The following is a 13,537-nucleotide window of genomic DNA, read 5'->3' as shown; positions in this document are numbered from 1 at the left end:
AAACGAACAAAGAAAAAAAGAGACAAACCAAAAAACAGACTCTTAACTATAGAGAACAAGCTGATGGTTACCAGAAGGGAGGTGGAGGGGGGTGAAACAGGTGATTAAAGAGTGCACTTGTCATGAAGAGCAGCACTGAGTAGTGTATGGAATTGTTGAATCACTATATTGTACACCTGAAACTAATATAACATTGTATGTTAACTATACTGGAACTAAAATAAATTTAAATTTAAAAAAATAATAAATAAAAACAGCATGCATAGTAAAAAAACAAAACAAGATCCATCTATATGGAATATTACACAGCCACAAAAAAGGATGGCATCATGCCACTTGAGACAATATGGATAGGCCCACAGGATATTATGCTAAGTGAAATAAGACTAAGAAAGACAAATATGATATGATTCCACTCATAAGTGGAATCTAAAAAAAAAAACCAATAAATGAATTAACAAAAAGCAGAATTAGACCTACAAACACAGAGAACAAACTGATGGTTGCCAGAGGGGAGGGCTGTGAGGGGTTGGGCAAAATGGGTGAAGGGGAGAGGAAGATCCAGGCTTCCAGTTATGGAATGAGTAAGTCATAGGAAAGAGGCAAAGCCCAAATGAGTGTCTATTGTATGCTACCCTTCATGTTTGAGAAAAGGATATAGAAGAGAATATACAGGTATTCACTTATTTGTATAAAAGAAATAGTCTTTTTAAAAAAAGTCAATTCTGCTATAACACAATATAGTCATCCCTAAATATCTCCACACTATGCAAAATTCCACAATAAAAACCAGAAGGTTTAAGGGGAACACAGAGTACAACATTCAGTAAACTTCTTCTGTCACACACACACACACACACACACACACACACACACACACACAGATAGGAACCTAATAAAAAAAGCAGTAACGCAATTTTACACATTAAATAGTTAAGAAATATAATGCAATAAACATGTCACTTTACCTAGAAAAAGCCCTGAAGTTTGCTGGTAGAATGGGGATCAGAACGGCTGTAGCTTGTGAATTGGTGCAAAGCGGTGGAAGGTTGTAGCCCCAGGTGTGGATGGGTGTGGCTTCTAAGACACGGGTAAACCAGGGGAACTCAGAGATGTCTGAAGTATGTGCATTTTACGTATTCTTACCCAGCTCAGGTCAGCTGGGTGTACACTCTGGGTTCACCTAGAATTTCTCATGCATGAAACTGTCCATAAGCAAACACGAAATTCACGTGAAGCTCAAACTGTTCTCTAAGATATATCAGTCATGTTGGCACAAACCTGTTTTTTCAAAACAAGCATGACTGCAAAACTGTACAGGAAGGACAAACCTGAAACTAAAGAGATTGGTTTACCAACAGGGAGTAAGTGGGAACAGGCTAGAAAGAATGGGGGATGGGAAGGAGGTAGTAGAATCGAGGGAGTGACACTTCTATTTTTGGGGTAGGTCTAACTCTTAGAAGCCAGGTAATGTTTTACATACCAGCCCCCCCCAATAAATAAATAATATGAACCAGAATGTGAGGAGAACCCAAAATGGAAAGCAAACAGTAACAAATAAACCTAACTATATTTCAAATGAATATCATAATCACACTAAAGGAGGTGGGAAAGAAAATAGCTAAGCCTAAGTAACTTTGGAAAGAAGTGTTTTTGTTTTGTTTCATTTTAACCAAGAATATTTACTGATGGATTGATGAATATAATTTTAAATAGAACAATAAGGCACAACCATGGATTCAAACAGTTTTAAAACACCAAAAGAGGGAAAAGCCGTAAACTTAGGAACTTTAAAGATTCAAGTCAAAGAGCCTCTGAGGTACTGAATAGATAAGTATCAGACAATTCTTCCCTTTTGTACGATTCCTATATTACATCACTTGATCACAAAGCCAGAATGATACTTGTACAGAATTCCTCATTCATTTATACTCCAACCATCCCATCTGGCTGCTCCTCTGTTCCCCATTCTTCTCCCTTTCCTTTGCAGTGATATTCTTTAGCCATTCCCTTCCTAAGGAATTGTGTGCACATCCTCCTTCCAAAGCAAGGAAGCAAACAAGCAAGTGATGAGTCAGGGGAAGTTAGCCTTGGGCAGATATATAAATGAACAGATTTGGACATTAGGATGGCAACTGCCTGATTCAATGAGGTTTTCAAGCTGACTTGGGCAAATAAGCTGCTCTGGATTGCTGAAAGGTCTATAATGCCACATCGTATTGTGCCACCAATGCCAGATCCCATGTTTCTAAGAGATTAACAGTAATCTACACATGGAGGTAGGTAGTCAATGTAACGAGGCAGCTAATGTGACAATACAGTCAATGCTTTGGACTTCCACTGGGAGTGGACTATAGCTTTACCATAATCATTTGCCAAGTGCAAAAACCTTCAGGATCCTAAGGACGATCTTTAAATCTCTTGGACAGATAAATTAGGCATCTCTGTAACTCTAACCTTTCTACTTGGAAATGTGACGTGAAAAACATCCCAGGGCATGCAACACTGAGGCATAAACCATGCAGCAGAGATGGGAATACAGGAGGCTTTTAGGGTGCCCTTGTTCAAAAACCCATGAGAAGGTCCCCAAGCATACTGTCAGAGCAGCCACTCTGGTGGTGACAGTGCCCCCAAGCTGAGCAAACCTGCAGGCATATGGCTATTTTCTGAAGAACAAGAGTAGCCCTATAGGTACTCTATGCATGGAGTATCAGAGGCCAGACATTGAGGGACTGGGCAAGCCCCCTAGAAGTTTGGCTTGACACCTTTCACCTTTTAAGATAAACATCTCCATCCAGCAGCCCTTTGATAACAGAGCAGAGTGCAGGGGACCAAGAGATGGTCATATTCTCTGAGAGAAATGATGATTCCCAAAAAGCTCCTGGGGATATAACATCCCAGAGGCTTATTTATGAGCAAAGGTAGATAAAAACTTCCAGACCATAGAACCGTCTTGTTAAGTTAACTATGTATTTAACAGGCATAGCTTGAGGTGCCAGGTAAAACAGAGAGAACTCAGGCATAATAAAAAGCAGGAAGACTGAAAGATCGACTGAATGGTATGCTGGGCGACAGAGCAATGGACATATGGAAAAGTTTGTAGGAGCATGCTGAAATGTAGCTGAAGGGAAGGCAGCATGGCTATAGTCTACACGCAGGGAAAGTGTGCTTGGCCGGTTCTTGGCAAGAGTCCTTCCCCCTCCCTCCCTTTCTCAGACAGGATGGACATTCAGCATTCAGCAGCATGACTGGGGGAGATATTTGTAAATGGAGAACAGGTGAATGGATACTGAAGAGAAACAGGCTGGGTGTGCCATTCTGGAATGTCCTCTTTACGTCAATGGCAGGTTTTTGTTAACAGAGCACATGTGGGGTTGTCCTGCAAGAGCAGTGGTATCTTGGCAGAAAGGGGATGATAGGATGGAGGTGGGGCTGGCAGATAGGAAGACTCTCAAGTTCCAGTTTTTAAATACTAGAGAGCAAGGAATAGTCTGGTCTCAGCTTTTTAGTCAAGAAATTGGATGCTGACTTCCTGTTCTATGCCCACTTTCTCCAAAACCCAACAAATTTTGCAAAAGATATGGTACCATCCCCATCCTGATCAGCCTCCTGGATGGTCCTGTGATGCTACCCAGTTGTTCATCTGGCATATTCACACCATCCATCATGCATAGCACCTGGACAGCTCATTGCGGGAGATCCTGTCATCTTTATCCAAATCATATAGCCAAAAAGCAAAGTATAGTTCGTTGCTTCAGCTGTTGAATGGTTCTGGTCCATTCTCATCTTGCTCTTTGCACTCTATTCAGTGGGTTGGAAATGAGCCAGTTTTTGTGAATCAATGGAAGTTTACCTGGTCTTCTCTCTCTGGAAAGAAGGCACTAATGAGCCGGCCCCCAGTAGGTTGATGACAAGTTCTAGAATCAGCTGGAAATCTTCCCAGCTGAGGGCCCCATTCTCGCCTTTGTCCAGGCTGGGGAACTGGCTGTACAGGTCAGTGATCTGACTGTGGGAAAAGCTGGTCTCCTTGATCTCCTCCAGTTCTTCACTCCACAGTAATGTGGAGGCCTGAGGCCCCATCCCCAAGTGGGAGCTCCTGTAGGAGGAGCCATGTCTGAAGCAACGGTGGAAAGCTAAAGACAAAAGGAACTGTACACAAATATCATACTCTAGTTGGTAAATTTGTTCTTCACAAAGAATGAGCTAGAAATTCTGAAACTACTTTATGTGCATGATAGGACTGAGCAAATATGTTGTGGATAATGATAATGAGTTTGTCATTGCTAGAGAAAGGAGTTACAAATAAGGAAAGGGGAAAGTCTAGAATGAATCCTTTGGTGTTGGATTACATCTAAAATATCAGTATAAATTCATATGTATATTCTCAAACACAGAGATATATACATGTATATGCAGACAGATAGGCATAAAATAAATGTGTATACGTGCATGTACAAGTATACAAACATATTTCTTAGCTCTGTCATCTGACAGGGCCTTAGAAGCAATGATACTCTGGTAACATTGAGCACGTCTACTGCCCACATCTTCTTTCTTTTTTAAAAAAAAAAAAAGATTTTATTTATTTATTTGACAGAGAGAGAGAGAACACAAGCAGGGGAAGCGGCAGGAAGAGGGCGAAAGAGAAGCAGGCTCCCCACTGAGCAGGGAGCCTGATGCAGGGCTCAATCCCAGGACTCTGGGATCGCGACCTGAGCTGAAGGCAGACACTTAACCAACTGAGCCACCCAGGTGCCCCACTTACATCTTCTTTCTAAATACCATTCTCTAAAAATATAAACCAGGGATCTTGGAGAAATTTATTCGAGGGCTGGGCCAGGGAAAATGTAAGATAAGTCTAGAATATCTTAAGATGCTGAAAAGCAAGAAAGTGCTCAAAAAATAATAGGAGGCATGTCAAAAGGGTACAGAAGCCAACTTGAAGGAGCTCCCAATAGCTAAATCTGGGACACTTTGAGCAATAAAATAGTGATAGTAATGGATTATAACTCAGAATAAATATCCCTGAGTCTATACTGATATAAGTAAATTGAGATAAATAAATACATGCATGGGGGTAGGGTAGCTCTTCCTTACAGAAGAGTTCTAATTAATAAATGTGGAAGTATCAACATAAATTTTAAAAATCACCATTAGCCAAATATGACAGTAACAAGTTTTATGGGCAATAATCATCGATGAATGCTAAAATTAGCTGGGTGAAACTGTGTTGAGAAATAGGATGTCTGCAGCTTCTCAAACTTTCTCCCACAAGACACTTGTTGATTACAAACAGAAAATAGTAATTTTAGCTGCAGAAAGCTGACAGCCACCATCCTAGCCAAGTGATCAAAATTAACATCAGCAGCATTAGGGCACAGCTGTATATGAACCTCCCGATATAATGCAATGAGATGACATTTCCGTGGGATTTTTGATAAAAATGTGTAACCTCAATCTAATCATAAGAAAATGTCAGACAACCCAAAATTAAGGAATATTCTAGAAAATAATTGGACAGTACTCTCCAAAAGTGTCATGGTCATTAAAGCAATGATTGAGGGATTACCACAAACTGAAGGACACGAAGGAGATTTGACAACTAAATGCAATGTGGGATCCTGGATTGGATTCTGGACCAGAAAAGGGACATTAGTGGGAAAACTGGTAAAAGCCAAATAAGGTTAATAAATTGGTAAATAGTATTTATCAATGTTAATTTTCTGCTTTCAATAAATGTACTATGGTTATGTACGATGTTAACATTAGGAAATGCTGGATAAAGAGTATATGGGAATCTTCTCTACTATTCTTGCAACTTCTGTGTAAATATTCAATTATTTCAAAATAGAAAGTTAACACACACACACACACACACACACAGCCATAAATATTCCACAGTTCCTGGGTTGGGACTTGTACCCCAGTGCCTATGATAGATATATGGCTTCTGGAAAAAGTAAGTGCAACCAGGACATACTTAGTTTGTAATTTCTTTTCTTTAAAAGAAAAATTAAAAAATTCTTTAAAAGCAAAATTCAGCAAAAATTTAAAAAAATTCTTTAAAAGCAAAATTCAGAAGACCACAGAGAATCTAATCTAAGATAACTAGAAGTTGCTATGGTAAATGACACTTTGGCTCCCAGGGCACCCTCATGGCACAGAGTCCCATTTCAGAGTGTGGAGACAATGTGTCATAGCAGCTCACCCTCATCCTCTGCTGAATGGGATGTCCAGCTCATCTGTTCTCATCAGTAAGGTCCCTTGGTCCAGGCCTAGATGTGGGCCTCGAACACTTGAGACATTTACCTGTTCTTTCCCTGTGCAAGGCTAAGGTAGGCATTCCCAACAGATTGTAGCAATCTTTCCCAAACAGTCCAGATAGCCACTACTGATTGGAGTCGGCACTTGAGCTGAAACATCTCCTGTCGCTGCATTCAGCTTGCAGTCAGGTCCATGGGGACCCTTGGAGTCTAAGTCCCTACTTAGATTCTGAGGTCTGGACAGAAAGGCACAGAAATCATCCTTCCTCAAATGTGGTGAGATGCTCCAGCAATTTCACCAAGCGTCCCTCTCCAACCTTCATCAGTGATCCAGGGCTAGAATATCTAATGGTCTCTGTGGTAGTGGATGACGAAGCTTGACAAGAGATGGAGCCCTGTGGCAAAGTCTGATCAGGTTCCCAAAGAACACCGAGGCCTAAATCCTTATCATCGGGATTGACGGTTAACTCATTCCACCATATTGTGTTCACACAGTTACTCTCTTTGTCAGACTTCATAAAATTAGCCTGGAAAGAATATCAGGGATTCTTTGTCATTTCATAGCCTGATAGTAATTTTCTAACTTATCACACGGTACATCCAGGGATTTTAAAATAAGTCTGTCAAATCATACTTTTCTTCTTACCAAGGAGGTACATCTGAAGGACAGGGGACATTCCAACAGCCTTATTGGGAAGTAAATGAAGGCAATCACTCAAACTAGGACCCAGGCCCCCTTGGTCATAGTCCAGAACTATAAACAATGACCATGTTCACTCTTCCATTTTCTATCAAGAAGAAGAAAATAGGTCTTATGAGAAAGTAGCTTCTGAGGAAAACTAAACTGGCTTACAGAAGAATGACAAGACGGAGTGGAGTTCTGAGCCAAAAGAGGGCTCAAAGACTAGAGCTGGCAGGAGGGGCATTTCAACAGTATTTGACCTGCCCTGGGATACAGACCTTCTCACTGCGCCTCTCTCTCTCCCCTCCCCAGCTGTGTCTCCTCTCATCCAGCTTCTTCCTTTCTTCTCTTTCTCCATGAGTCCTCCCTAGAGAGTCCTGATATTCTATTGGTTTACAAGACTGAGACTGAGAAATGCTGACCAAGCCTTTCCTTTGTTGTAAAAAGAATTACACATACCACAGTGTCCTAGACAGGTCGTGTTTTGCTTTTATAAAATATCTTCATAGTTTTGCAAGCTCTCTAGAAATATTCTGTTGTCTTGTGGCCTGTCTCAAAATGGTTCTGTTGATCTAAATTAAGTTTCTCTTGCTTCAGTCTAAGTGATTTCCTTTATCTCATCCAGTTTGCTCCTTTAAATCAATTAAGAATAATTCTAACGGTATAAGAATCTTTGACATAAAAATTCTTCCCTAATCCTAAACCTTCAATTCCTTCCTTCTGCCTAAAGAAATAAGTTCAAATCCTTAGCCCAACTCTTCAGCCTCTGTACGATCTGGTCCTAACTTACCTTCCCAGAAGGATTTCCCACAAATTCTTTGCACAGACCCTAGACCGCAGCCAAACCAAGCTACATGTGCTTCTCGAGAAAATATCCTGCATTCTCAAAACTATCTCCACTTGAAATGCCCGCTCTCCCACTGTGGCCTCTTATTTATTCCTTCATTTAGAAAAAAAATTAACTGACACAAAAATGAGAGACATAATTTCTGCCATCCAGAGTACATGGGATACTAGAGAAAATCATATGTTACTAAGCATAAGGTATTAACACCTAACTGGTACGTGGTGTTAGAATGGAGTTGGATGTTAGGATTAAACTTCATGGTAAAGGGAGCATCTGAAAAGGCGTTGAAGGACGGGGTAGAATTTCAATATGTACGCTGGGAGGAAAAGGATTATAGGCTGAGGAAACCATGAGAGCAAGCTCACACAGGCAGGAGAAAATGAAGTGCATATACATAAATTCAAATTCTTTGGTTTGGCTGCAGTGCTTCAATAGGCCAGATCTTGAAGGATCTTGAATGTCAGACTAAAACGTATGAATCTATTCCACAGACAAAGGAAATTATTGAAGAATTCTGAGCACAGAAATAACATGATCAGAAAGAGCAGTGCTTTATGAAGATACCAGACCGTGTGTGTACAGGATGAACTTCCTCAATTTCTAGAGGTTTCTTCTTGGTATAGTAGGGAGAGAAAAGCCTGACATTAGTTTCAAATGTAAGACTGCAGGAGTGGTGATGCCTGTCACATGCTCCATTTAGCTCAGCTGTCTGGTCTTGCAAAAGGTAGACAGATCTTAGAGACTGCCTATAAGTAACTTGTGACTTTACTCATAGCTGCTGTTCTGATACACTATTCTCCCTGGGGCAAGTCAGCACAGCACCTAGGACATGGAACTATACAGCTACTGACCCTGGCAAATACTTTTTCCCTCTATACCCATTTCGAGAATCACCAGAAGCAGTCTGCTTTTGAGATGACATCAGTTCTCCTGTTCTCTGCCACAAGCTGCAGAGATCATTATCATCTTGACACCCCATGGAACATCACACTGGTTCCTGTTTTCCTCATGGGCTAAGGAACCAGAGGTAACAGGTAATTTAGATGTCTTAGACACGAGCAAGCCAGGGGTGAAAGCCTGGTACCATGTACTTCACCGGTCAGGGTCCAGCCAGAAACACAGAATCCACACCAGTTATTTTAACAGAGAGAACTCAATATAGGGAAGGTAATGTAAAACAGACACAGCAAATGGGAAATGGAGGCGACACAGAGATAGTAACTGCCGAAAGGAGCTGACACGCCTAGGACAGAACCTAACAGCGAGCAGCTGGTGAGAAAGAAATGTTATTTTCAGAGTCCCGGCAGAGCAGAGTACGGAAGAATAGATGTGCAGCTGACAGCCAACAGCTGAACAGGCAGCACAATAGCTAATGAAAGCATTAGCCAATGAGTCTGGTTAATATCAAATATTGTGAGAAATAGAGAAAATTCCTTATTGCAGATTCTAGTTTTGGAATTCTTTCTTTTTAAAACATGAGCCTGGCTGTGGAGCAGCGAATAAAATTACTTGTTTGTACACATCGTTACAGAATATGCTCAGGTTCACGTTTTCTTGCACGCCTGAGACATTTCACTGTTCTGAGTGTAAGCGGACAGTGGACTAGTACTCACAATAAAATGGAATGAATTACTGATACACCCAACAACTTGGATGAATCTCAAAGGCGTTATGCTGGGTGAAGGGAGTCAGTATCAAAAGGTATGATTCCATTTATATGACACTTGCAAAAAGACAAAACCATGGTGATGGAGAAGAGATTCTTGGTTGCCAGGGGCTAAGAGTGGGGGGGAGACTATGACTCTAAAGGGATAGCACAAGGGACATTTCTGAGGTAATGAAAATGTTCTGAATCCTGATACTGGGAGGGTCATATGAGTCTATGCATGTGGTAACTCTCATAGAGCTATACTAAAAGAAGAGTCAGTTAAAAAGAACGGGGGAAAAGGTAAAAAATAAAGGGGGAACATGCATGGCTTGTGCATGAGAAGGTTTTATCTTTTGTTATTTTTTTTAAAAAATTTGCTGCGGTAAGGTTAAGTGTGACCCTGCTGAGCTCTTGCCACAACTGGCATGAATCACAAGGGAAAGGTGTCACTTGGAGTGAGACCAAATCTACAACTTCTCTTCAGTTACTGCACACCTCGGAGCTCCAGCGGAGGGCAAGGCAGGAGGGTGAGGGAGGAATTCTCCCTGCACCGCTGGGCCACTGTGGGACTCACACTGCCTGCTCCTGTGATTTGGGTGAGGGTATTTGTGCTGACTGCAGCAGTTCAAAGCCTCCTTCTTCTCTCCACTTCAAAGCCTGGCCTGTCTTTCCCCACTCATGTCTTTTATTTGGTGCTAGCAACCTTTGAGGACTGATACTGAATGGCCCTTGGCAGTGACCCCACTAATTGGCAAAGCTGGCCACAGGGGATGAATAAGACACTCGCTGGCATCAACATCACACTGATCATGGTCCAGTGGGCCTTGTTTTGTGCTCTCCTTGACAATCCAGAGCAATTCCTGTGAATAAATGACTGAGCAGCAGCAGGAAGGGGTCTCCCTCCTGGCTTCCCTGGAGCCCTCTTTTCCATTCACATGGGGACTACCTTCCACACATGCTTCAAAGTAGAATTTTGTTATGCTCAGCACATTTAAATCACTTCATTAATAGAACACCATTAAACAAAGTGTTCCTGAACTTTAATATACATAAAATCATTTTGCATTCCATCACCCAAAGAATTTTCCTTCAGTTCCAGCTGAGATGAAAAGGAGAGAGAGATTCTTGGCGGTTACATGCTGTCTTTCACAAAGCCTCTCTTGAGGTGGAAACGGCACCACTGCCACTGCATTCAAGTTCTGCTCACTAGGGGCTGATCTCATACCCAAGATGTCTATCAGACTATCAACAGGATGGGATTCAAAGTGAATGAGCACATACTCTTTTGTGTTTGGCTTCTTTCACACCACATACTTTTTTGAGGTCAATGCTGCATGTATCAATACCATGTTCTTTTTTATTACTAGTACTGCAATATATGAATATGGTAGTCCCCGATTTGTTTATCCATTCTATTGCTGGTAGATATTTGAGATGTTTCTAGTTGTGAGGACTTTGGAGGGGGGACTTTTACAAATAAAGTTGCTATAAATATTTTTGTGCAAGGCTTTTTGTGAACATACTCATTCTTCTTACCTCCATATACCTAAGAGGGAATTACAGGGGAGACATATGTTTTGGTTTGTTAGATACTAACAGTCTCTGAAGTAGCTATACCATTTTATACTCACCCAATCAATTTATGAGAGTTCTAGCTGCTCTTCATCTTTGCCAACACTTGTTATTATTGATCTTTTTAATTTTAGTCCCTCTAGTATATAGCAGTATGTGACTATGGTTTTCATTTGAATTTTCCTGATGAGAAATGATGTTGAGGGCCTTTGCATATGCTTATTGGCCTTTTGTATATTTCCTTTCGCCAAGTGCTTCTCAGAACTGAGGAAGTGGTGGTGGCAATATCTGTCTGGGAAGAGAAATAAAGGTATGATTTGGAAAAGCAGACTTATCAATGATAAGGCCGTTTTTCCCAGTCCTGAATATTTATGCATTTTGGTGTTTTAAATGGATAGTAATGTATAAAGTGGTTAAAAGAAGAACTTAGTAGGCACTTGTTCCCAAATATCTCCCTCCTGGCCTATAACCACTCTCCACAATTCTGCCTCAGAGATGTGTTCCTTTGAGCTTCTCACTAGGAGTTCTCAGCGCATTAATGTTAATGCATCTGTGGGCTTCTGTCAAGTCTCACAGCCGGTTGGGAATGCAGCATGAAGGGTTTGGGCACTTGGGGGTGCTGCGTCCAGGCCCTCTGGTGAAGCATGCAGGCCCTGGCTGCCTGGGAGCGAGTGGTGAAAAAGGAAACACCAGGAAAGGGAAGACAGGCTTAGGAGAGAGAAACACAGGATGCACCCTAAACTTTTACTTACTTCATTCTGTTTGCCCAGTTATTCACTTTGGTAAATGTTGGAGTTGAGGAGAGAGGAAAGGGAGAAGCACAGTATGAGTCAGAAATGATGTTATTAAACATGTTTGGAAGAGCACAATGCCAGCCAATAGGAGACTCTGGGACAGTGTCATGGAATGAAAGTGCTATGTAATTGCAGCAGGAAAAGTGCTACGTGAAGAAGGTATTGCCAGATTCCTTTAAGCCTTCCGGAAAGATCAAGGCACTTCATGTCTATGTGCAACACATTCACACACTCCAGTAAAGAAAAATCTGAGGCAGACAAGGTCCCCTCCATCTCCCAGATAGGCCATAACCTGTGCAGAAAAGCAGGGACCTGGTCTAAGGACAAATAAGCCCCAGGGTAGAATGAAAATAAGGTCCCAGATCACCTGACTAGGAACCCACGTGGCTTGCAGTGGACAGCTTCACTCTAAGGTTTTATTCCTATATTCAAGCGTACCACAGCATCCACCCTCTAGTGAATATTTCTCATGTTTAAGATAGCATGATAGTAATGAATCAGCTCTGAAAGTCAGCTGCTATAAATGCCATGTGTTATCAGTTAGATCACACACTAAAGCCAAATTTTCAAAACATTTCCTGCTGAAATACCCACAACATTTTAACAGATGTCTTTTGGAGAGTCTAAAAGCAAAATAAGCTCCCATCAGCATATAAAATAAAACCCAAAAGAAAGTAAAATGTGGAGGGATTATATTTTTCTTTTGGCAATAAGAGAAAGGTTGGGGGGCGCCTGGGTAGCGCAGTCGTTAAAGCGTCTGCCTTCCGCTCAGGGCGTGATCCCGGCGTTCCGGGATCGAGTCCCACATCGGGCTCCTCTGCTGGGAGCCTGCTTCTTCCTCTCTCACTCGCCTGCTCTGTTCCCTCTCTCGCTGGCTGTCTCTCTGTCACATAAATAAATAAAATCTTTAAAAAAAAAAAAATAAGAGAAAGGTTGGGGAAAATCTTGAGATGTTTGGAGAAATGCTTTTTCATAGCCACAAAAGTGAAGAAATTAATGTCTGTTATTTCTTGTTCTGAACACTGACCGTTAAGTATGTAACTCTAACTTTCATTGAAGCAGTTTCATGGGCAGGTAGGGAAAGGAACTGAGAGTGTAAATTATGGGCCAGGAGGGACAGAAATGGGGTGAAAGCATCAAAGAAGCATCTTTTGTCAGGGACAGGATGGGCAAGACCAGTGATGGCTGACTCTAAAATGGTGCATCTTGGAGTCTAAGGCCTCTCAAAATCAGTGGTAGGAGGGCCAGAATGGGAGCCTGGAAAAGGAAAGAGAAATTCCTACGTGTGTGTTTTTCTCCAACATTTTATTATGAAAAAATCTGAAAGTACAGAAAAGTCAAAAGAACCATAGTGATGAGAGAGAGATCATTTTTCATTTGACAGTTTGTTTCCATGGGGGCTGATTTTGACCTTCAAAGAAATACTCTTGAATGAATTAATGAGTGGTCTAAGAGGCTTCCTACACACTTATTCTGGGGAAGCCAAGACCATTCACTGCCACCCCTGCATGGAGTGGTAATTCCAAAAGCAGGACGGCCTACGGGTCTGCCCCTGTTTTACCTATTGTTTTGGACACTCCTTGCTCATGCTGTCTTGTCTCCTCCTTGCCTTGTTATCTTTGACTTTGTGCTGGCTGTTGTACTGAAAAATTATATGTGGAGATAATTTGATATTGTTTTTTGGAGAGGATTTTTGTTTGCTTATGCCAGGCACATGGGGGTGCTAGCTAG

The 13,537-nt window shown here is 41.5% G+C and overlaps 1 protein-coding gene and 1 pseudogene across 2 annotated transcripts in view; one reads left to right on the top strand and one right to left on the bottom strand.

Annotated features, from left to right (window-relative positions):
• The window catches only part of NHS (NHS actin remodeling regulator), a 356,148-nt gene that overhangs the window by 323,690 nt on the left and 18,921 nt on the right, over positions 1 to 13,537 (top strand). The window lies entirely within an intron of this gene.
• LOC121103477 lies at positions 2,729 to 4,662 on the bottom strand (annotated as a pseudogene).

This window comes from Ursus maritimus (assembly GCF_017311325.1).
Source record: "Ursus maritimus isolate PB19 chromosome X unlocalized genomic scaffold, ASM1731132v1 scaffold_X1, whole genome shotgun sequence".
NCBI classification, from domain to species: Eukaryota; Metazoa; Chordata; class Mammalia; order Carnivora; family Ursidae; genus Ursus; species Ursus maritimus.
Note: the sequence above shows the minus strand (reverse complement) of the source record. Positions and strands in the feature narration are given on the sequence as shown.